Source organism: Hemiscyllium ocellatum, chromosome 2 (genome assembly GCF_020745735.1).
Source record: "Hemiscyllium ocellatum isolate sHemOce1 chromosome 2, sHemOce1.pat.X.cur, whole genome shotgun sequence".
NCBI classification, from domain to species: Eukaryota; Metazoa; Chordata; class Chondrichthyes; order Orectolobiformes; family Hemiscylliidae; genus Hemiscyllium; species Hemiscyllium ocellatum.
In genome coordinates, this window is record NC_083402.1 from 139,043,113 (window position 1) to 139,069,680 (window position 26,568).

Consider the following 26,568-nt stretch of genomic DNA (forward strand, 5'->3'; position numbering starts at 1 on the left):
GTACCACCCTCTGTGTGAAAAAGTTGCCCCTTATGTCTCTTTTATATCTTTCCCCTCTCACCCTAAACCTATGTCCATGTTTCTTTAAATGCTAATGAATCCTTTCGTTTAACACTTACTACTTTTCACAAACTGAGATAAAAACAAGTTCTCTGAATAATGAAGTTTAACAGATTAATCAGTGACTGCTTTATTCTGCCATTGACGCAACAATCTATAAATAAAGCAGAGCAGATTAAATAATTACTTTTTCATTCTCCTGGTGACGCAGAATGTTGTAATATAGAATAAATTAAACTCTTATTCTATAATCATATTGTGACAAAATAGGTCAAATGCATGTGTATAAAATCTATAAAATGGGACATGTGCTTTCCAAGTAACCATTAGAATTTAACATGTAATTATCCTTGTGGAGGATCACTATAATTACAGATGTTTTTAGCTGTCTTTTCTTTCAGGGTGGAGCAGTTACAATTGCATTATGAGATGTGAATGGTTCTGCTCGGATACAGCTGGGCTTGAAGTATAGTTTTCTATAGAGGATTTAATCACCTATATCAATTCTCTTTCAGGGGAGACATTTTGGCACTGTTGTCTCACAGCGCCAGGGATCCAGGTTCGATTCCAGCCTCGGGCAACTGTCTGTGTGGAGTTTGCACATTCTCCCCGTGTTTGCGTGGGTTTCCTCCGGGAGCTCCGGTTTCTTCCAAAGATGTGCAGGCTAAGGGAGTTGGCCATGCTAAATTGCCCCATAGTGTTCAGGGATGTGCTGGCTAGGTGGATTAGCCATGAGAAATGCAGGTTTACAGGGGCAGGGTAGGTGGTAGGTCTGGGTGGGATGCTCTTTGGAGGATCGATGTGGACTTGATGGGCAGAGCGGCCTGCTTCCATATTGTAGGGATTCTACGACAATTATAAAGGAGACCTCTCTGTTCTCCGGGAGTGCAAGAGGAAAGCTTTCTTTCCAGACCCCTACTGATACTTCGCAAACCTTGCTGTGTACAAATAGCTTGCCATGTTTCCACACGTATCAACAGTGACTACATTTCGAACACTGACCGTCCCTATGTTATGAAACTGTGAAAGGTGCTGCAATAATGTAAGTCTCTCTTGGAGCTGACATAATTAAATGAGCCAGTTTACATCAGATAAGTTATGTTCCACGAACACATGACAAAACATAGGGACAGGAAATTTACAGCTGAGAAGGAGGTCATTCAGCCTCTCAAACTGTGCTATAGAGTCAATAGCACAGAGAAAGGACCTTCGCTCCATTGTATCCGTGCTGTTCAAAAATGTCAATGTAACAATTCTAATCCCATTTTCCAGCACTTGGCCTATCACCTTGTAGCCTTGGCAATGCAAGTGTACATTAAAATAAGTTTTAAATGTTACGACGGTTTGTACCTTTACCATCCTCACACGCAGCGAGTTCCATATTCCCACCACCGTCAGGGTGAAAAAGCTTTTCCAAACACATGAATAAGGATCAAATTCCACTTTTCAGCTATTGGTCTGTAGCCCTGTAAGTTACAACACCTTAGGTGTGTACCTGAACTGTTTTATCTGTTCCCTCTGCCCATTTTTAAAGGAAATGTCACTAGTTAAGCCAACACTTATTGCCCAGAGGGCGGTTCAGAGTCAACACATTACTATAGGTTTGGAGTCACGTGTAGGTCAGACCGTAAGGACGGCAGATTTCCTTCCTTAAAGTGAACCAGGTGTGTTAAAATTCTTTGCCATAGCCCCACGTCATCAAGGACCTGGAAAAATTCTGCCCTCAGTCCCAAGGGTGCGCTGTAGTGATATCGGCTGCACCTCACACAGAGCTTGTTGCTCTCTCTCTGATGTCACTTCCTGCACATGTGGTTCATCACGTCACAAGAAGCATTCAGGACTTTGTACGTGGAACAAAGATGTGCATTTGATGGAACTTCAGTTCCCTATGGCACTTCCATGGGTTCAACTATGAGCTAAATTGACCAGAAATGAAGTGGAGATTCATTCCCTGGATCTAAACAAAATAAAACACACCAAATAATTAGCTTGTCTTTTCATAGTGATTACCAAAGAGAAAGATAGTAATAAGGGCTTGGGCCAGAATCAATAAGAATGTGGATACCTGCTTTTGCCCAAACTGAGGCTTTGAAGTGAATGATTATTGGTCATTATAACTTCACTTCCTACTCTGTCTCAGTTTTGAGGCTGCTCTAAGGTGCCCAGAGGGAGGGGGATGGGAGGGAAGGGGGAGGGGGTGCTGTTTGTGGGTTGTCCAGGAGGAATGCAGCTGGAGATAGGGTGAGGAGGGGCGATCTCCTTCCAGGGGTCCTGTCTGGATTCAGCCCCCTCCCCCCCAGCTTGGGCTTGCACTGGTCCTCCCTCTCCACTGGCCTCTCCATTAAGACCGTCCACACTCCATTCCCCCATGCCCCCTTCTCATACCTCACACTCCTCACTGCCCTGAGATCTGTTACATCTACCTTGTCCTGGACACACAGGCTGAGGACTGCTGACAGGACCAGTGCTGCTGAGACTTAGAGTTGTCGGCCACTCAGATTGATTGACAGCTCTCTGAGGGACAACTTCCTTGCAAGTGAGGAGCAGAAGTCCTGTTTCTCGCAATGAACTCTCCAAGGAGAGGTAACTGACTTACAGCTCTGAAAAGTAAATGGCAAGGTTGCAGCAGTGTGGGAAAACTCCACAATCTGAAAAATCCTGGCCCATGAGTCAAACCCATTTTGCTCTCCACAACTAGCCCCAAGGTGCTTTGTGAAACTACTACTTGCTGATGTAGTCAAACTTGAAAATAACCCACTAATTGTTATGATGTTGAGTTATGTAGTTGGGATGGCATGTTTTCATTTTCTTCTTGTTTTGATATATCTTTACAGAACTTGTTATGTCTCAGTCAGTATGTCGGCATGCCTTTAAGAGACATGCTCAGAATTTCATCACTGTATCATAGCATGTGACTTGAGAATGTAAAGGTCTCATACTCCATCAGATCACTTGAAGCACATCACTCTATACAGTAAGCACGTTGTATCCGCAAGCTTGATGTTAGCTGAGACACTTATATATCTGAGGAATATAATGTTTGTCAGGGAACATTGCATACTTCACTAAATGATTTAACGGTTACCAAATCAGGGCAAGTTAGTAAACATCCAAAGCACTCCAGTGAAGTTTGAAATATTCGGCTTGTAAACCCTGTTTTACCTGTTTATATAATTCTCAAATACACAACAATTGCATATTTACGATTATTTTTATCAGTTTGGAATAAGTTTTCATCTTTGGAAAGGGGGAGTTGTTGTATTATATCTCACGGTCAGTATGTCAGTGTATACCTTTATGAGATATGCTCATTATGTAATCACTGTGTCACAGCAAACAAACATATGAACATGTGAATGAGGAACAGAAGTGAGCTGTACAGCCCTTTGAGCCTGCTCTTCTACTCTCTGAGGCCATGTTTGGAATTTGTGTTCTGAATTCCACTATCTTTCCCATCTCCACCTTAACAATATTCAATGATTCTGTCTTCACTGCCTTCTGAGGCAGAGAATTCTAAAGTCACACAATCCTCAGAGAGAGATAAAAATTCTTCCAGTCTTGGAAGCACCGACAAGAGTAAATATTCTTTTCATGTCTTCCTTGTCAAGACCATTCAAGATTTTATAAACTTCAATAAAATCACCCCTCATTTTTCTAAACTCTATAAGCCCAGTCTAATTAACCTTTCCTGAGAAGACAGTTCACTAATTCCAGATAATAATCCAGGGTTGACCTTCTTTGAACCACCTCTCAGGGGCTTACATCCCTCCCTGAATAAGGAGATCAAAACCACACATGGTAATTGAGATGTTGTCTCAATAGTACATTTTCTATCTGAGGCGGAATATTGTTTAGGTGCCAGTTCTCTCATAAGAAGAGATAACTTCCGCTTACTCTCATGCCATACCTGGACATTAACTTTTTGTAACTCGTGCACTAAACCATCTATATCTCTCCGCACCCTATCCTGTAACCCTGTATTCCCATGGCTAATCCATTTATCCTGCACATCTTTGGGCTGTGAGAGGAAACCAGAGCACCCGGAGGAACCCACGCAGACACACGGAGAATGTGCAAACTCCACACAGTCACCTGAGGCTGGAATCGAACCCAGGTCCCTGGCACAGTGAGGCAACAGTACTAACCACTGAGCCATCATGCCACCGCATTGATGATGACCAACTTACTCGAAGTTGAATCCTACGCTTTTTAGGCTAAATCAAAATTGCATGGAGATTTTTAGAGGGCATTTCACCATGAATTCTTGTGGGGTTTCTTTGCTCTATCTTACCAAACTCATTTCATTAACTACATAGCCCAGTCCGATGGCACCATCTCCTCCAATTCCAGCCACAGCAATTCCCAAGCAGCTGAGGAAATTAACATCTCACCGCTGTCTAGCGAGAAATTCTCTGCACCACTTGTCAAAAAGTAGTGTGAGGTCAGCCTCACATAATTCTGTCACAAATCCCACCAGAGCCCATGTCACTCAGAACCCTGTTAGATTCCACCCTCGATCTTTTCTCCATGTTTTGTGTGGCCAATGCCAGAACACATGTCTGAGAGTTATTTGTGGATCTACCAAAATAAGTCATTGGTTTGAACAGAATGACAACATTAACAATGCACTATTAGACAAAGTTAATGCAAGTACAAACCATGGGATGGATTACTTTTAACTTAGCCATATTTTGTGTGATAGCAGAGGCTGATATTTCTCTGAATGTTAACTCATAAAAGAGTTGCCAGGCAGCAGTGAACAGGGTCTTTTTTTTAAGTAGCTCCCGGTAAATAAATATCATGTGGCTTACGTAATGCATTTACATAAATGTGTGTGCTCACATTACACACTGGCATTAGTACAGCAATATAAGATGGGTTATCAGCTCTTTACCATTCCCCTTGTTAGGCTGTGATTTTATACTGGAAACCAAGACAAAAAAAAAAGTTTAGTGTTATTAAAACATTCTGTTAAACTATTCAGGACTTTTAATTAGAACACCCTATTGAACCTAAATAAAGACACACTTCCCAGTGTGTGACATTTCTTATATGCACCTTTGGTTTTCTCTGTCAGAGCAATACTGCAGATGCTGGAATCTGTACTGAAGACAACACATCACAGGTTTGGAGATCACAGATCCATGGATGCTGCCTGACCCACTGTCATCACCAACATTTGTTGTTTTCAGTTCTGTTTTTCCTGATTGTTTTGAATTCATAGATGTGACTGTGGAAATGTTTTTGGTGTAACCATTTAGAATGCATTTCAAAAAACTTATTGAAAGTCTATTTGGTTTTTATTAGCACCAACTGACTCTCAACTTCATTACATTCCTGATCCTAAATATGAACATGGGCTGAATCCCATACTTGAAAGCAGCATTTATGTCCATGACATCCAGGAAACCTATTTCTTTTCAAAAATATATTTTATGGATAAAACTTTGAAAAATACATTACAAAAGAATTCAACTTGAATTTTACAATATCTGCAAGAAAATTCAACTTGTTCTCATTCAACATGTTCCACTCAATACAATTGTATGAGACTTAATATTTACAAACTATGTTATGGGTCAGGTTTATAGTCAGACTGTGAAAGCATTTCAAATTGAAAACTTCAAAAAGTACAATAGATATATCATCCTCTATATATCAAGGAAAGAATTGCCCAGCGTAGAGTAAAACTGGAGCCAACGATAATTTGAGAAGAAACATAAAAGTAGTTGAAAAAAAGCATAATGATTATAGTTCATAATGATCCAGTTCTGAAGAAGCATCACTGCACTCAAAATGTTAATTCTGCTTTGTCTGTACAGATGCTGCCAGACCTGCTGAGTTTCTCCACTAATTTTTGTTTCAGTTTCAGATCTTCAGCGTCCCCAGTGTTTTGGTTTATTTTGATGACTATAGTTGTTGGGTGCATTCAGGTACAGGTTATCATCACTCAGGGCAGTGTTCTAGGACCAACTTCCTTCAGTTTCTTCCTCAGTGACCTGCTGTTTAGGATAATGTTGGAATTGCAATGGCTTATTGATGGCCACAGGCCATCTAGTTCTATTGGTAATTGTCCATGTCACGATTAGGGCATTCCCTTATATTTCAAGTCTTGACGAACACACAGACCCTCGAGCTTTCATCCGCCATTCAATGTGTCATGGTTGATCATCGAGCCAATCCCGCTCTCTCCTCATATGCTTTGATCCCTTGATCCACAAGATCTATATCTACCTCCTCTTGAAAACACAGCATGTTTTGGCCTCAGCCGCTTTCTGTGGGTGTGAATTCCACAAGCTCACCGTGCTCTGGGTGAATCTTACATGTCAACCCTAAAAGGCTTATCCCTTATCCTTAAACTAAGATCCCTGATTCTGTACCTCCACACTCCCACCCACAAATACACACCTTCCCCACCCCCACCCCCCCACCAGCCCCCAATCAAGACCTGATCTAACCTGTCTAGTCCTGTTAACATTTTACAGGTTTCTATTAAAATTCCTCCTCATTCTTCTCAAGTGAATACAACCCTAACCGACTCAATCTCTCCTCATACATCAATCCTGCCATCCCAGGAACTAATCTGACAAACCTTTGCTGCATTCCCTCTATACCAAGAACATTTTTCCTGAGATAAGGAAACCGAAACTGCACACTATATTCCAGGTGTTGTTTCATCAATGAATAATTGCAATAAGACAAGAGTTGAACCAGGCAATATTCGTGCCACACGAGTGTGATGGGGAAAGACTAAGTCAAGCAACAGCATTGAGCAAAAGAGTGAAGCTTGTGTATTGCTGCACAATGATATCCCTCCTGTTCATCACAAACTCCACTCAATGAACAAGATTCAAACCTTTAAAGGTTATTTAAAGAGCAATTTCAGGATTACTACAACACCAATGTTAACAGACTGTTATGCTCTACAGAGAAATTATATCTGCCTGTATCAGTATCATGAATGTTTACTACCTATAGGACCTTTCTTCATGTCTGATAATTCTAACAACTTGGAACACAGTTTACTTATGGCAACATTATTGAGCTAGTTTAGCCAAGATGCCCCCTTCCTTTCCCTGCTCTCTTTCAATCAACAGAAGTTCACAAAATAACTTTCCAAATCATTTGTTCCCTCCTTGGGTGTGATTGGAACATTAGTAGGCCAATTATACTATTGGCTTGTAATTGTGTTCTGGAAAATAAAAAACAAAGAAAGCTTTATATTTAACTAGCTGCATCACTCCATGCTCACCACATTGAAACATTTATCATTGGTGTTTCATTTCAAATTATTTAATTGTATTCCATTTCAAACTGGAACTGACAATCTGTAGCACCATGTGTATTCTGATTAGGGTTAAAAAAGTGAGCTGGAGCATACCGGAAAGAGAGGTTTAGGCCACTAATTCACACATCTCACCTTCATTGCGTCAGGTTGCATATGCAAAACATTTCCCTTGGCAGAGGTGGGTTGCCAGTTAACCTACAATCATTGCTTCAACTGGTAACAGTGTGACAAAAATGTGTCCCTTCAACTTCAGGGCCACAGGTAAATCAGGTTTCCTGATACTCCTTTGTGAAAGCAAGTTGAATGGCTATTGAAGGAAGTGAAGGAATTTCAGGGAACCAATGTTGTGAATATTCAGTACTCACAAGTGCTGCATTGGAAAATGTTTCTTTTGCTGACAGGTTCGTTTACGCAATATAGAAATGTCTGATCTGCACTTTGAACACCTGATTGATAAGTTTGCAGGAACATCTATCACTCTAAATCAGGCAATGTGTGTCATCTTTATTCCTGCTTTTAATGCAAAGGCTGCTCTATTCTGATGTTGGTACAGTGCCTTTCAATTTCATAATTGGTGTGAGTTTGGATTGGGTCTGGTGCAACTTTCTGCGAGTGGCATTGAACTGTTCAAACGGAAGCAATTGTCTCTCTTCTCCCGTTGGCTTGGTTTGGAAAAAAGCCTTGGAATCAGTGAGAGATTAACTCCATCTGTCCTCTGGAACAGCCCTTTTAGTAGTGCCAAGGACGTGTTTTCCATAATTAGCTGGGCATTTACCAAACTGTTCCATTAGAGCACCTTCCCCATGAGACATTTATGGGCTAATACAGACACCTTTTGCCCTATATCTAACCCACACTGTATCTGTCCTTGGTGTGTTTGACGGAAAGGTGCAGAGGGAACCTTTCTTTGTACCTGACCCTGGTCATACATGAAAACAAACTACAGAACTGTGGATGCTGGAAATCTGAAACAAAAGCAGAAATTGCTGGAAAAACTCAGCCGGTCTGGCAGCATCTGTGGAGAGAAAGCAGAGTTAACGCTTCAGGTCCACTGATTCCCATTTAGAACTGGTTATACATGCCCTGAGATGTTAGACGTGAGACAGCAAAGGGAGTTTTACTCTGTATTTAACCCTTTGTACTTATCCTTGAGATTTTAATGGCACAGTCTAGGAAGAGCTCTGTACCAAACCTTGTGCTGGATTTGCGCTGGGAGTGTTTGATGAAATGGTATGGGTGAATTTTATCTGTGCCTATCATATTTCCTTTAAACTGTCTCAATGAACACTTGCTGAGATTTCAGTGCAAGTCAGGTACAGGATAAACCAACACACAGCACTGACCATCAAATTTGCCCAGAGGAGTTTGAGCAGCGGGAGGAGCTAGAGTCTTTACTGGGCAAAAGAACAGTAATCTCAAAGGCTTGTATGTCTGGAGGACTGTAAGAAAACAAGATGAGGTGGAGTTGCTTGCACCACCTAGAAACAGCTCTGTTCCTGCCACTGTACATGCAGAAGGAGTAGAGGCTTTGAATCACTGTTGCGCTGACTTGCTGAGACAGCAGGTGTTACATAGAGATTGCTGGCACAGCAGGTGATTGGCTATAATAGAAACCTAGGTGGTACTATGTCTGTCATGATCTACCACAAAGGAGCGATGCCAATCTGTCAGGTACTGGTCAGAGCCCTCTCCACCTTCTGCTACTTTAAGAGGCAACTTCTTATGTACAGAAGAAGACTATGTTATTAGATAGTCTTTATAAATCAGATAGAGAATGTAATGTCCTACGACCAGTGGGGGTATCCTCCGTCAGCACTATTTATCATTTACTACATGATGAAGTATCGGGAGATATGGACAATCTACTCAAAACATGGGATCAAGATTTGGGACTAGAAATATCTATAGAAATGTGGAATGATATTTGGGAAAATGCTAGAAGAATTACTATCTGTAACAGAACCCAGGCTATCCAGCTGAAGATACTTCATAGGGCCCATATAGCACCGGCTCGATTGGCAAAATTTAAGGCAGGAGCATGTCCAATGTGTCCCAAATGCAAAATAGAGCTAGGCACTCTTGTACATTGCCTATGGACTTGTCATAAGATCCGTAGATATTTGACTATAGTAGCAAGTACCCTGACAGAAATTTTAGGAATGGAAATTAGAGTGGACCCTATATCTCTCCTTTCGGGCTTTTCGAACTTTTCCTCCCTGGATATGCACGGGAAGAGACTTTTTCTATTCTCTCTTTCTGTGCAAGGAAAAATATTTTGGTGAACTGGGTGGCTGAGGGCCCCCCTGGACTTTCAAATTGGCCCAGATTAATTATGGAATGTATTCCCCTTGACTTCCTCACAAATATGGTGCACCGAAAGACTGAATTATTTTATAAAATATGGCAGCCCTTCTTGAATTACATAAATGCAGATATTTCGGCCATCCTAACAAGGGCTTTTATTTAATGGAGATTACAAACCTGGCTGCTCCGGGGCCCCTTAGGAGAGGAATCCCGCACGAATACGGGTTTTATTACATTTGATGTTAATACATTCCGAGCACGTAAGAGACTTAAGTATACACTCTGGTTAGTTGTAGGTTAGATTAGTAGAAAGTTGAGTTTTGTTTTTTTTCTATTTCGGTATTTTTTTTTCCTTTGTTAAATTTTGACTATTGTATATTTGATTTAATTATATATCAATGTGTGTATTTGAGAGTTTTGTTTATTTTTGTAAACTTGTAAAAATGTTAAATTTCTAATAAAAATATCTTAAAAAAAAGGCAACTTCTTGCTCTTAGCCTGGGTTAATTTACAACATCTGGAGCATTACCAGTTTGCATCAGGTTATGGCTCTGAGTGGTCCTTTCCTCACAGAAGGTCTTTGGCCTTTTTGTTCATCCTTCCATAGCTAAGCTGTTCTGCCCTTGTAGTGGGGTACCCTTGCAGTTTCCTCACCGTTTTGGGAGGTGACGAGGGTTGGGTGAATTGTTACCCTCTCCCTATGTTTTTGATCCGTACTATTTCTGCCACAACTGTGCCATCACCACCTTTACATTACAGAATGCTCATCTGGCAATGGAAAACATTAGAAATGATGGCACAGAAAAATAACAAACTGCGCATGGCTAAGACCCTTGCTCCCTGCAGTTTCACAGACAGCAAAAGTGACCTTTCATCATTTGCTGAGGTGATAAGAGCCTTAATCATCTGCTAATTTAATCACACAAACACAAAACCATATGCCATAACTATTTCTGCTGTTCATTTTCATCTTAACTCCATCCTTATCATGTCCCAACACTTTTGTTTGCCTCGGGTCTCCTTTCGCGTGATATTCTCTGCCGTCTTTTGCCAACTTTAACTCATTGCTCATCTTATTTCTTCCTTCTTTCCCATTTCCTTTTTTATCAGTTTCTTCACTAAGGGTAGATTAGATTAGAATCCCTAGTACAGAAACAGGCCCAACAAGTCCACACCGACCCTCTGAGGAGTAATCCACCCAAACCAGAGCGACGCAGTGGCTCACTGATTAGCACTGCTGCCTCACAGCACCAGGAACCTGAGTTTGATTCCAGCCTCGGGCGACTGTCTGTGTGGAGTTTGCACATTCTCCCCGGGTCTGTGTGGGTTTCCTCCAGGTGCTCCGGTTTCCTCCCACAACCCAAAGATGTGCAGGTCAGGTAGATTGGCCATGCTAAATTGCCCACAGTGTTAGGTACATTAGTCAGAGGGAAATGGGTCTGGGTGGGTTACTCTTTGGAGGGTTGGTGTGGACTCGTTGGGCCGAAGGGCCTGCTTCCACACTGTAGGAATCTGATCTAATCCTTTAAAAAATCCATTCCCCTACTCTATAGTTACCCCTGACAAATGTACCTGACACAATGGGCAATTTAGCATGGCCAATTCACCTGAGAGTTATCACTAACAGGGCCCAAATAGAGTCATAGAGATGTACAGCATGGAAACAGACCCTTCAGTTCAACCCGCCCATGCTGACTAGTTATCTCAACCAATCTAGTCCCACTTCCCAGCACCCAGCCCATATCCCTCCAAATCCTTCCTATTCATATACCCACCCAGATGCCTTTTAAATGTTGTAATTGTACCAGCCTCCACCACATCCTCTGGAAGTTCATTCCATACACGTACCACCCTCTGTATGAAAAAGCTTCCTCTTAGTCCCTTTTATATCTTTCCCCTCTCACCCTAAACTTATGCCCTCTAGTTCTGGACTCCCTCACCTCAGGGTACAGTCTATCCATGCCCCTCAGTATTTTATAAACCTCTATAAGTTCACCCCTCAGCCTCCAACGCTCCAGGGAAAACAGCCCCCACCTGTTCAGCTTCTCCCTATAGTTCAAATCCTTCAACCCTGGCAACATCCTTGTAAATCTTTTCTGAACCCTTTCAAGTTTCACACAATCCTCCTGATACGAAGGAGACCAGAATTGCACGCAATATTCCAACAGTGGCCTAACCAATGTCCTGTACAGCCACAACATGACCTCCCAACTCCTGGACTCAAAACTCAGACCTATAAAGGAAAGCATACTAAATGCCTTCTTCACTATCCTATCTACCTGTGACTCCACTTTCAAGGAACTATAAACCTGCAAGACAGAGGACAGGAAAAAGTTCTGGCTGTAACAGCTGCTCCTTTGAGGTATTTTAAGTGTTGGAGGTGATTTCCTTGAATTCCTGGAGCAACAATTACTGTTTCATACGCTGTTGCATTGTTTTGGAACTTTGGGAGAAAACCAAAGCAAAACAACAACATTTAAAAAAAGGGAGAAGAACAGACAAAGTAAGCACATGGAGACGTCAGTGCAGGAGAGACACAGAGAGAGACAGACTGACTTCTGGTTAATCTAAACTTTAGCTAGCTATTGCTTTTTAACACTAAACTTTTAGCCAAATTTTCTAACTCAGCTTATCAGATTTATCTGATGGACTTCAAGTTCAATATTCTACTTTCAGACTTGTCTCACACTCAAACACAATGACAAATTCTACCATAATGAATGCTCTGTCCCAGAGGATCCCTTACAAGATAACTAAATAATATGGCCTTGTCGCCCCCACCCCCCAAAAAAAAGTGTAAAGTAACATCTCTCATTGTTCCACAGCATTGTGCTTTTGGAATGATGGTTCAAAATGTATTCCATGGAACTTTTCTTTCAAAGAAGTCTTGCCAATTTTGTGTACAAAAGGGTATTAAAAGTCCCACATGACCAAAGATTACTGTTCAGCAGTATAGCCACTATTAGGGGTATCATAACCCATTACATGTTCTGATCTTTTGTGTCTCATCTTCACCCAGACAAGTTCTGCTACATGCTCTACTGTGCCAAGATACATCCTCATCACCGTCATGTCATATTTATCATGTGGGCTAGCGCAAATATCAGCTACTTTTGGCCTCTTTAGTACATCAGATATTTCTGGAATATATAATTCCCAGTGATAGCCAACCATATATCCAGTAGCCATTAAATCAAATCCATTTCCCTTTCTGTGTTATTATTTGTCTACCACATCAAGAATTTGCCATGCAATCCTACATCTTTTCCCATAAATTACTGCATTGATCTGTGGCTGGTTTAATGAATGTGCGTGTGTTCTACACCATCACATATAGCCTGGAGACCAGCTTCACTCAATAGCTATGCCTCCTTACGATATTTCAAAATTAGTCTTCATGAAACATTAACCCTCTGAATATTTTCTTCCTTCATTCCACTAGACTGCTCCCACCCACTCTTATCTGAATTTAAGATTATGCCCCATAAAAAAGGGAGAGAATCCTTAGCTCAAGGACACACCCTATGATACAGAGGTGAAAAGGTTCAAAGTCCTTCTCCACATAACTCTGATGAGCAAGATGAAGACTGGGTGGATGCCTAGTTGATGTAACTACACCTAATGAGTACAGGTGGACCCCTTCCCCACCCACATTTGGCTGATTAACAATTACAAGAGCCAGGTATGGATCTTTAACTGATGCAGAGATACTTCAGAAATACTTAAAACATCTAGCAGAAGGCAGTGGCAGCCATCTGAACGATTACTCCCTTTTGATTCAACAATTTCACATCCGAGAGGAATTAGAACCTGCTAGAGGGACAAAACAATGAATCGAGGCCTTCCTGCTCAACAGATGGAAACTATGCAATGAAAAGACATGATGCTTTAGGCTTCCAATCTAATCCGGGTGGGGAATCCTTATTTCAGAGCTAGATCAGACGCAACATTATCTACTAACTTCCCAGGCTTTCTGGGGCCCAACTTCGCACAGAGATCCATTCCAACAGACGGAGTCTCACAGATTACCTGGGCCATTTGGGAGAGAATCTTTGCAGAAACACTCCCTGATGCAATTGAATGTCAATGGGAGATTGTTATATTCTCTCGTTGGAGATGATCATTGACTGACACTTGTGGGGCATGAACGCCACTTGCCATTTATCAGCCCAAGTTTGATGTTGTCCAGATCTTGGAGGATATGGTCAGGGATTGCTCCAGGACCTCAGGAGTCCAAATGGTTCTGAACATTGTGTGATCATCAGTGAACATCCTTATTTCTGGCCTTAAGGAAAGTTCAAAGGTGAAGCAGCTGAAGTTCACTGGGCCTAGGACACAACCTTAAGGAATTCCTGTCATAATATTCTGGGAATAATGTGATTGACTTCAGACCCTAGGGCCTAGATAACAGAAAGCATCATAATCAATGATGGTGTCAAGAAAATCAATGGCACTGTGGCTCAGTGGTCAGCACTGCTACCCCACAGCACCAGGGACCTTGGGCAACTGTCTATGTGGAGTTTGCACATTTTCCCCATGTGTGTGGGCTTCCTTCGGGTACTCCGGTTTCCTCCCACAGACCAAAGATGTGCAGGTGGGATGGAGTGGCTGCGCTAACTTGCCCATAGTTTCCAGTGAGGTGCAGGCTAGGTAAATTAGCCATGATAAAGGCAGGGTTACAGGGATAGGGTGGGTCTGTGTGGGATGCTCTTCGGAAGGTCAGTGTTTACCCGATGGGCTGAATGGCCTGCTTCCACACTGTAGGGATTCTATGATAATGTTACATAGGTGGCCAGAATTATGAGATGTAACAACTTTTGACCTTGAAACCATGCAGTAAGGAAAATTCATAATTTCTTCAAAGGGTCTATGGAAATCTTACCTGTTTTTAAAATGTTTGCATAGGATTTGTAAGAGTTTTCACAAATTGTAAGTTACTTAATTTCATGGGGTGTGGGTATCACTGACAATGCCAGCAATTGTAGCACATCTTCAATTGCCATTGAACTGAATGGTTTGTTTGGTCGCTTTGGCCATTTCAAATTCAGTGACATTGTTTTGGAGTCTGAAATCACAGACTGCCTAATCACAGCAGACTCCATTCCTAAAGGACATGAGTGAACCAGGTGAGTTTTGTAAAATAAAAATTGACAATAGCTTCACAGGCAATATTACTGAGTCTAGTAATCAATTCCAGATTTTTAGTTTTAATTAATTGAAATTAAATTCCACCAGCTATCTTGATGTGTTGTGAACCATGTCCTTGGATAATAAGAAATACTGGATCCATGCGACCTTTCCAGCAGATTGGAAAACAGCAAATATGATGCCATTGTTTAAAAAGGGCAGTAGACAAAACATGTGGAATTATAGACCGGTTAGCTTAACCTCTGGAGTGGGTAAGATGCTTGAGTCTATTATCAAGGTAGAAATGGCAAGGCATCTAGATAGAAATTGTCCCGTTGGATAGACACAGCATGAGTTCATGAAGGGCAGGTCATGCTTAACTAATGTTTTGGAATTCTATGAAGACATTACAAGCAAGGTGGACATGGGGACCCAGTGGATGTGGTGTATCTAGATTTCCAAAAGGCCTTCGACAAGGTGCCACACAAGAGGCTGCTGCTTAAGATAAAGATGCATGACATTATGGGTAAAGTATTAGCATGGATAGAGGATTGGTTAACTAACAGGAAGCAAAGAATCGGGATAAATGAGTGCAATTCTGATTGGCAGTCAGTAACTAATGCTGTGCCTCAGAGATCAGTATTGGGACAGCAATTATTCAAATTTATATAGATGACTTGGAGTTGGGGACCATATGCAGTGTGTCAAAGTTTGCAAATGACACTAAGATCAATGGCAGAGCAAAGTATGCAGAGGACTGTGAAAATTTGTAGAAGAACATAAATACTTTAAGTGAGTGGGCAAGTTCTGGCAGATGGAATACACTGTTAACAAATGTGAAGTTATCCATTTCGGTAGGAGTAACAGTAAAAAGGACTATTACTTGAATGGTAAAAGTTGCAGCATGCTGCTATGCAGAGGGACCTGGGTGTCCTTGAACATGAATCACAGAAGGTTGGTCTGCAGGTACACCAGGTACTTAGGAAGGCAAATGGAATTTTGTCGTTCATTGCTAAAGGGATTGAGTTTAAAAGCAGGGAGGTTATGTTGCAATTGGTGAGGCCACAGCTGGAGTACTGCGTGCAGCTTTGGTCTCCTTACTTGAGAAAGATATACTGGCACTGGAGGGGTGCAGAGGAGATTCACTAGGTTGATTCTGGAGTTGGGGGGTTGGTCTATGAAGAGAGACTGAGTAAACTCGGATTATATCCATTGGTATTCAGAAGAATGAAGGGGATCTTATAAAAACATATAAACTTATGAAGGGAATAGATAAGATAGAAGTAGAGAGATGTTTCCACTGGTGGGTGAAACTAGGACTACAGACATAGCCTCAAAATTAGAGAGAGCAGGTTTAGGACTGAATAGGGAAGAAACTTCTTCACCCAGAGGGTTGTAAATCTATGGAATTCCCTCCCCTATTTATGTTACTTCAGTAAATGTTTATAAAGCTAAGATAGCTTTTTTTTAACAATAAAGGAATTAAGGGATAAGGTGAGAGGGCGGGTAAGTGGAGCTGAGGCCATGAAAAGGTCAGCCATGAAGGGTCAGATGGCCTATGCCTGCTCCTAGTTCTCATGTTCTTATGTTCTTTGACCTTTGGCCTGGAATCAGTACCAACAGGCTGGAAGTTAAGGAAGAAACCATGTGACCAGCCAGATGCAAGGGAGAGCTGCAGATGGAAAGAAGAACTACAAGTAGATGGATGGGAGGGTAATAGCAACAGGTGCAAAGAAAAGACAGAGACAGAGAGTGAAGCACAGAGAATTCTGGTCATGAGAATAAACACATCTCTCTCAGGAAGAGGTCAGTCTTTCTGTTTGGCAGAAAGGAAGGCAGGAGCTCTTGAAGATGCTGTGTCAGCTAGCTAAAAAAAAGCTAACACCCAGAAAACTGTGGAAACAGCTCAGAGATGCTGCAGGATATTTCCACAGAAGTGTCTAAATCACGGACTGGAGTGATCTTGGTTGCTTGAAAACCAACTCGTGAAAATTACTCTATCAAGGCTATTGTGACTCATGGGTAAAATTGTTCATCGAAGTTTGTCTTGTTGATGATCAACATACCACAAAGCTCAGAGGTGAAAGATGTAGTTGGATAGGCCTCCTGATCTATCCTGGGCAAATAAACCGCTACATATTGTGGAGCTGTCAAGTTACATGTGGAGTGATGCCAATCTTAGTGATTGTGCAAGACACAAATGTGTTGTATCAACCATTGAGAGTGAAATTTTCCATTTTATTTCAAGTATTATTCACCTGTTAATTCATTATATTTTCAGTTGTTTTGGGTTAATCTTAGATGATAAGTTACAAAAAGTGGACTTTTGTTGATAATTTCTTCCATTGGGAGTTATTCAGTAAATTTTGTTGTTTTAGTTTATGATTTTCCCATGAAGATCATAAAAGGAAGCATAAAGAATTTGGATGGTTGTAGATTTGGAGGATGTTTCTACAGCTGGGGAGTGAAAGGACAATCGAGGGGTTTTAAATATATACGGACCTGGTCAGAGTTATAATAAAGTTATCACACTTTTGGAAATGAAAGTTGGGAAGCCAGACAGAAAAGACTAACATAATTGAACTTAAAGGTATTAAGGGCCAGACTTAACCCAAAACATTTGTACTGGTAGTCCATCAAATGAAGGAATTAATTGCTTTTCGTTGTAAAGTTTTGCTGACATTCCCCTGAACCTGCCTTTCACCAGGCTTTACTGATGGTTTCTTGTTCTGTCGTGTGAATTTGTGTTGTTACACAGTCTAAGGATATGGAGGAGGCTATTTAGGACTGAGACAAGGGGAAATGCCTTCACCCAGAGAGTGGTGAGCCTGTGGAATTCTCTGCCACCGAAAATGGTTAAGGCCAAAACATTGAATAGTTTCAAGATGGAGTTGGATATAGTTCCTAGTGCTAAAGGGATCAAAGGGTTTGGGGAGAAAGCAGGAACAGCCATGATCATAACGAATGGTGCAGTGGGCTGAAAGGCCTGAATGGTCTACCCTTGCTCCATTTTGCTATGTTTTAAAGCCAATAGATTGTAGCACACCTAGCTAACCCTTCCTCTATGGAAACCAGGTGAAGCTCAGATCTGATCCTCCTCTCCACTTGCTTATGTGCTTAACAAGCAATGGTACTTTTTGCTCAATAGAAAATGTAAATATCCATTTCAAGAAAGGACTAAAACCTCACTAAATGAGTGGAAGTATTCTGGTGTACTTGGTTAGAAAGTGTTTATCATGTGTTGGTATTTGAATTGCTCCTGAATTTGGCACTTGCTTATACTGTAAGCTCTTTGCTCCTGTCCAGTTCAAACTGACTTTCACATTATGTAGATGCTAAACTTAAAAAGCACAGCATCAGCAGGCATTACCTATCGGGTATCCACACGAATACTTGTGTTTCCTTGCTCAGCGTGGCCATTACCCAGCATATAGCCTTGATCAACAACGATACTTCCGCATAGCCAGTGCGAGTACCACTTTGTGTCAAATTAACACTGTTCACTTAGAGCAAATTAGAGTCTCTGTACGGCACAGCTGTCAGTCAGGAATCCAAAAAAGCATGTAAAGCTAATCATTCAATTATGCTTGTATCATTTCCCAGACTCACATGCAGTAGATTGTATACAGGATCTTAAAATCACAGGCTATACTTCTAAGTCTAACACCATGGGAAGAATGGAAGGCAGGAGGACTGTCAACAGTACCATTTCTAGTGCCTACCTGACCCCACGACAACTTTATCATTTGTGGAGTATGATATTGGGACTAACCTGCCTAGGGACCAATTGAAGCACTCAAAGTGGCCAATTAAGGGTAGTTTCTAAGGAGTGTCTTAATGGAGGGAAATGAGGGAGAGAGGTCAGAAAAGGAAGTTATTCCAGAGCTTGGAATCTTGGAGCTGAAGAGGCCGTGCCAATGGTAGAAAAATGGAAACTGTGAATCGATAAAAGGTCAGAATTGGAGAGGCTAACAGGTCTGAACGGTTTATCGAGTTGGTAGAGGTTACAGAGACAACAAAGAGCAAGGTCATATAAGGATTTGAAAACGAGAATGAAACTTCTAAAATTATGGTGTTCTTATGGAGAATATCAATGTAGCTCAACAGGGGCAGGTTTGATGAGTAAACTGAGTGTAATGGGTCCTCCAGCAGCAGGTGGCGATGGTGAGGGAGAATATGAGCAGAGGTGCTGGAACCCCTCCATCAGGACTGCACCTGCAGAAGTCAACAAAGCAAAGTATCATCCAAGAGTCCTCAAGTCCATTCACCTCCCCACAGTCCTCAAGAGGAAGAAAGATGGGAATCTGAGGATCTGTGTCAGTAGAAGGCACTCAATGTTAAATATTAGTAAGGATGCTTCCCCTCTAACTGGGATTGAGAAAGCATTGCAAGTTCTCAAAGATGAAAAGTATTTTTGCAGTCTTGACCTGTTGCATGGTTATAAGTAACAACCTATCACTGAACAAGATGTTGAAAAAACAGCATTTCAAATGGGGGATTGTAAGGATAAACATGAATCCATTTGGGTTCCATTATGACTCTGCAACCTTCATACTTGTGATGGATAAAGTTTTTGCCAACCTTAATTTCCGGTCTCTCCTGGTGTGTCTGGATGGCATATTCAGGGTTGGCTTACCATTTGAAGAGTCTCACAAACCTCTGAGATATCTGAGGTCTGTCAGATCTGATCTCCAGCAACGACCTTCAGTCAGCATTACCCCAGTTGTGGTTGAAATGGGACAAAATTAACTGTTTTGAGGGTAAGTGTTGATTGTTTAAGGGCATGAATTGATTAAAGGTATATTGTGTTTCAGTAAGTTATTTGATAAGGTACCTGAGGGGGTGGATGAGAGTAATTCAGTTGGTGTGATGTACCTTGATTTCCAAAAGGTATTTGATAAAGTAAAGTTGAAGGCTAATGATATCTATATTGGTAGGAAGGACAATAGACAAAGGATGCAGGAACTGAACTAGCCCAGCCACCTAAATACAATGGCTGCAAGAGTAGGCCAGTGGTTGGAAATTCAATAGCAAGTAACTCACTTCCAGACCCCTGAGGTACTGTCCACCTTCTACAAGGCAGAAGTCAGGAGTGTGATGGAACACTCTTCACTTACTGCATGAGTGCTGCTCAAACAATACTTAGGAAACTCAATACTACCCAACAGAATGCAGTCTATTGGATTGGCACCACATCCACTACCTTAAACTTTCACTCTCTTCACCATTCACAACCAGTATATAACATTTGTTATTTTACAGCTTAGTATAAAACCAGACAGACCTGCACCTTGAAGATAGTTGTATGATGTTACAATATTGTGGTATTCTAGTTTCAAGGTATCCATTTCATCTTCAGTCACTCTTTCTGTGTAATGGAGTCAGTGTCGTTTGTCAGTTGGGTCTGTAATGCATAGTAACATCAGTTAGTACAGAACACAGAATATGCAAGTCTGTGATTTCATAGCCTTGTAAATAGTTAGTTGGTAAATAAACTTCAAGATACTTGACTCAATAGAACCTGGCTATCTATGGTGTGGCATCACCATCTTAAAGACGCACTGTAGAAACTCACCAAGGCTCTCGCTCCACCACCTTCCAGACCAATAATTTCTAATACCCAGAAGAAGGGTGACAGGTACATGGGACGATCATCACTTGCAAGTTCCCCTCCATACACAGACTACCATGATTTGGAATTATAGCAGTAGAATGCTGGGTCAAAGTCCTGGCAGTCCCTTTGTAACGGTGCTGTGTACATCTATACTACATAGACTAGATCCGTGCAAGAAGGCAACTCTCCACCAGATTTTCAAAGACATGAGAACAGGAAATTAATGTTGGCCAAGCCAGCATAGTCCGCATTAGTGAAAGAAAAGAAGATTTCCAACATTCCTGTAGTTACAGTTTAAATGCATATCTGCCAATATTCCCCAATTTGTCAAACTGAATTAATCTGTCAAAAGGCACACAATCCTATCATTATTTGATAGGTCTAACTAGAAATCCTTTGTTTTTAGGTCCCTTGGGATAACCCACACATGTAATGAATTATGTAAGGATTATGCAGCTATTCTCCTGTTACAGCAGCAGAAATAAACAAATGTGTCAGCAGTGTTTGAAAAAGTTTTTTTTAAGATACTGAATGTGGTGACGACGTGTGCCACTGACGAGACCGTGGTGTAGTTCCAGTCAAGGTTCCCGACATTAACACTTTGCAATCTGTGGAACCATTACATAACATGTCTTGTTGCAAGTGACAGTGTTCCATGGCAGTCTATTTGAACTTTGCTCAGTTTTACTTTACTGACATGAAAGTTAGAATCTTTTTAATCTGGCAAACAGCATTGTTACATTTTCAGCCACTGGGGAAGGGATTGAGTATTTAGGAGACCCAATTTAAAATGTATCAATAATTAGGAAGGTTTGACGTTGTCGCTCTGTGTTTCTTCAGACAGAAACTTAACCTCAAATGTCTTTCTTTCAATGAGTCTTTGCTGACAATGAATACACCCGGCCTTATGGCATTGGAACAGGACAGCCCTAACTTTCACACCTATGCTGAGAAATTCTGATTACATCTTGCATGCAATTATGAAACTCCAGGACAAATGATATTAAAAACTTACAAATTGCAGATTCAGAAATTTTGGGGGAATGTTTTGATCACTTTCTTAAATAGAGATTACGTGAAGGTAGTAAAAGGGGGAAACTGCTCAGATGGAAAGTGCTTCCTACTCCAAGAAACAAAAGCCGGGGAACTAATGAGCAAAGCTCCAAATGATCTAACACTGGGTAAGGGAAGTAGAAAATAAAATAATTAAGCGTGCTATCAGTAATCGACAGGAATAAAAGGCCAGTTTGATGGGGAAGAAACATAAGTACCGTTGTAGCTTGAATGAAAATTGCTTCTTTGAAAATCCCATCCCAGAGGTTTCAGTGTAAACTCCAGGCTGACGCTCCAGAGCAGGACGGAGTAAGTGCTGTACAGTGAAAGACTCCACCTATAAAGTGAGTTAATCTGAGGCAGTGTGTTCAAGGACTGTAGTCTCATGATATTATTCAAAGAAGATCAGGTAAGTTCTATCTAATGTCCTGGCCAATATTTAATCCCCTCCACCAATATCACCACAGATTAAATGGCCAGAATTACACTATTGTGTGGAACTAGTTTGACCATGTTTCCTACATTACAACGGTAACTACACTTCAAATGTATGCCATTGGCTGCAAAGTACTTTTCATGGAATCCCTACAGTGTGGAAGTAGGCCATGCTGCAAAGAACATTCCACCCTCTACCCTCTACCCACCCCTCTACCCATAACCTTGCATTTTCTGTGGCCAATCCACCTAGCCTGCACATCTCTAAACACTATGGGCAATTTAGCATGGCCAATTCACCTAGCCTGCACATCCCTGAATGCTATGGGTAATTTAGCATGGCCAATTCACCTAGCCTGCACATCCCTGAATGCTATGGGTAATTTAGCATGGTCAATCCACCCTAGCCTGCACATCCCTGAATGCTATGGGCAATTTAGCATGGCCAATCCACCTAGCCTGCACATCTCTGAATGCTCTGGGTAATTTAGCATGGCTAATTCACCTAGCCTGCACATCCCTGAATGCTATGGGCAATTTAGCATGGGCAATCCACCTAGCCTGCACATCACTGAATGCTATGGGCAATTTAGCATGGCCAATCCACCCTACCCTGCACATCACTGAATGCTCTGGGTAATTTAGCATGGCCAACCTACCTAACTTGCACATCTTTGGACTAGGGGTGGAAAACGGAGAGCCTGGAGGAAACCTGTGTAGACATGAGAGAATATGCAAACTCCACACAGACAATCGCCCGAGGCTGGAATCGAATTTGAGTCCCTGGCACTGTGAGGCAGCAGTGCTAACCACTGAGCTACCGTGCTACTTTTGAGTGCCTGGAAGTCCTGAAAATTGCTACTTTATTACGAATCCTTATAAAGCAGAGGTACAGACTCTATGCAGCTCTGCCGTCACTGTAGACCTGACACAGAAGCAGTGGAACAATTTGAGAACAACATTGCAGCAGGTAGTTCGGGACTTGGCTCAGTTTCGGCTTCCTCAGTAAAATATTAGCACTAACGACTTTGACAAAGGTCACTAAGTCAGCAACAGGAAGGTTCCATGGAACGTTGCTCACAGAAAAGGACAATGAAAGCCTTCCGAGGTTATAATTTAGCAGGGCTCATGCTAAACTTTGGAAGATACTGTATTTTTATTAATCAGGGCACTGGGTACTCAACGTAAGAAGAAGTCACAAGGTTGGATTTCCTGCACTGCTTGCCAATGCTGTTTGGTCAGATGACTACCTTTAAGTCCCATTAGGATGAAGCATTACCTTGAAGCATTTCATTTCAAGTGGGGCAAAGCCAGCTGCTCACAAATAGACAAATCACAGCTTCGGGAGAGCTGTGCTCATCAAAGAAAGATCTGAGTCCAGATGAAAGATTTGAGATAAAGATGTGGAATAAGCAGTAAAGTTGTTCCACTGAAACCAAACTGGACAGATGGACGGGATGGTAAAAGCTCATATTTATACAGCTCCTTTGCAAAATTGAGGTGTATTTTACAGGCAGTGAAATAATTCGGAAGTGTGGGCCACTGGATTATCCACAGCCAGTTTGCACAACGTGTGGTTCCAAAACACCGCCAAGATAACTGAGAGGGAGATAACTGGACTATATGTGGTTCCAGACCCACAGAGATGTGTTGACTCTTAACCACCCTCAGGGATGAGCAATTCCCCCTGTCTCACTCCCCCCATAACCTCAATGTCTCCCATTGCTTCACTCTCTCCATTCCCTTCCTTTCTCTCCCATTGCCTCACTCTCTCCCATTCCTTCCCTCTCTCTCCCATTCCTTCCCTCTCTCTCCCATTCCCTCCCTCTCTCCCATTCCCTCTCTCTTTCTCCTATTGCCTAACTCTTTCCCATTCCCTTCCTCTTTCTCCTATTGCCTCACTCTCTCCCTTTCCCTCCCTCTCTCTCCCATTCCCTCCCTCTCTCTCTCCCATTCCCTCCCTCTCTCTCCCATTCCCTCCCTCTCCTATTCCCTCCCTCTCTCTCCCATTCCCTTCCTCTCTCTCCTATTGCCTCACTCTCTCCCATTGCCTCACTTTCTCTCCCATTCCCTCCCTCTCTCTCCCATTGCCTCACTTTCTCTCCCATTCCCTCCCTCTCTCTCTCCCATTCCCTCTCTCTCTCCCATTCCCTCTCTCTTTCTCCTATTGCCTAACTCTTTCCCATTCCCTTCCTCTTTCTCCTATTGCCTCACTCTCTCCCTTTCCCTCCCTCTCTCTCCCATTCCCTCCCTCTCTCTCTCCCATTCCCTCCCTCTCTCTCCCATTCCCTCCCTCTCTCTCTCCCATTCCCTCCCTCTCTCTCCCATTCCCTCCCTCTCCTATTCCCTCCCTCTCTCTCCCATTCCCTTCCTCTCTCTCCCATTCCCTCCCTCTCTCTCCCATTCCCTCCCTCTCCTATTCCCTCCCTCTCTCTCCCATTCCCTTCCTCTCTCTCCCATTGCCTCACTCTCTCCCATTGCCTCACTTTCTCTCCCATTCCCTCCCTCTCTCTCCCATTCCCTTCCTCTCTCTCCCATTCCCTCCCTCTCTCTCCCATTCCCTTCCTCTCTCTCCCATTGCCTCACTCTCTCCCATTGCCTCACTTTCTCTCCTATTCCCTCCCTCTCTCTCCCATTGCCTCACTTTCTCTCCTATTCCCTCCCTCTCTCTCCCACTCTCTTCCCTCTTTCTCCCATTGCCTCCCACTCTCTCCCATTCCCTCCCACTCTCTCCCATTGCTGATGATATATGATAATCACTCTCTGCAGGAAGTTAAGAGAATGTGGAAACATCTGACAGATCTATGATGCTGTCTATTTTCCTATTTTCAATGCTCATGAAGAGAATTAAAACTGGCCCCTACACAGGAAAGCAGAAAGTTAGTTTGGTAATGCTTGTGAAATCATCTGGAACTTATTGGCCTTTCAGAAAGGGGCTTCCTTCTGTTAGTCACTAGCTGTCTACAGGCATTTTCCTCAGCTCTCCCAGAAAACAGCATTCCCAAGAATTTCAAGAACACGCCATTGACTAGATTGGGATGAGATTGAGGAGTCCAGTGTCCTTACTTTGACCTCTACTCAGCTTTGGATGGTTCCATGGCCCATATAATTTCAACCACAAAGACCTATCAGCTCATTCCTATGGCCATGAAAAGTACTTTTCCCCACTGATTTACAAGGGGGACATTAATGGGCAGGAAACTCTGTTAAGTTTCCACTCTCAGTCGTAACCATTGAGGACATTCTGATGCCAGGTCTCTGTGGTTAATTCTGCCAGCCTGTCTCATTTAGTAGCCCTCCTTTATTCTAGATTCAAAGCTTGGTTGGGGGTGTTTCAAGATTTACTCTGAAGCTCAGCCAGAACAAAGGGAATTAGAGAAGGGAACAGGAGCCAGCACTATGTCTCCACCCTGAATCAATTTCCCGTGGGCATCAAATTCAAATCAAGATGTTCACATGAGTGTTTGGTTAGTCTGACTGGAGCAAGGTGCCCACTGTGTCGGGGGCAGTGGCCTGGTACTGGGAGTCAGGGAAGCGCTCAGTTGCTATGAGTGGTATGGGAAGGAACATTCAGATGCAAGCACCCTTTCCAACAATTTTTTAAACATGTTATTAAAGAAAAATGAGAAACAGCCAGGCCACTATTACTGTGAGGTGGAGTGAGGAGATGGGAGGGGGTGGGCTGGAGCGGCCTTCTATTGGGTGAGCTTTGATTTTGGTTGCTGGGTGACAGTCTCCAGGCAGCTGAGCTGTGTGTCCCCCACCCCACTTTGATAAGTGCATGGACCTCCATTCAAAAATATGCCTTTGTAAAGTACATTGAGCTGCCTTGCAAACAGTTCTTTCTTCTTTATAAATGACCAACATGATGAGCAGAATCCTTACTTGTGCAGAAATCTATATGAGTTGGCCGTGACCTAGATCTTTATTTCAAAAATATACTTTATTCATAAATAAATCTTTTTATACACATACAAAGCCACTAAAGCAGTTCGGTTCTTTGCATGCGGAGAAATAAACAAACATTGGAGTTTGACTCTATCCTTAAACAAACAAACCCAAGGCACCCACAGATGCTGCCAAACCTACTGAGCTTTTCCAGCAATTTCTGTTTTTGACAAGGCGTTTCTTACTTATGCAAAATACTATTTACATATGTTTCAGGCACTGAGGAGGGTCCAATAACCATAATCAAATGTATATTCCCCTATTTGTAACAAGAGAAAATAACGTAAGGCCGTCAAAAATTGGCAGAACACACGACATAATCGCCGGACTTTAACTGATTATGACGTAGCCTTCAGTCATAAACTTCAAGGGAAAATAGTCCATCTATGAGCTTATTCTGAGGGACAATGTCATAATTTACAAGTGCAAGCCCAAATCACGTTTAATGTCCATTTCAGATTTAATGGAAAACCTTATCAGAAACTGTTAACTGAAAATGGGGATATATTTAACTGAAATGTTGTCAGCTGCTGTACCCTGCTGGTTGTGTCTGGCATTTTTTTTAAACCTCATGTACACTACTCACTTTGTCCTGAATCTTTTATGTCACTTTATTCTGGGGAGCACAGGAAAGGATAACTGAAAGAAAGGAACTAAGAAGGAAGAAGTAAAGGATAAAAGAATGAAATAAACAAGGAAACTGGATTAAGCGAGCTGTGAAAAGAATGAACTGATGCGC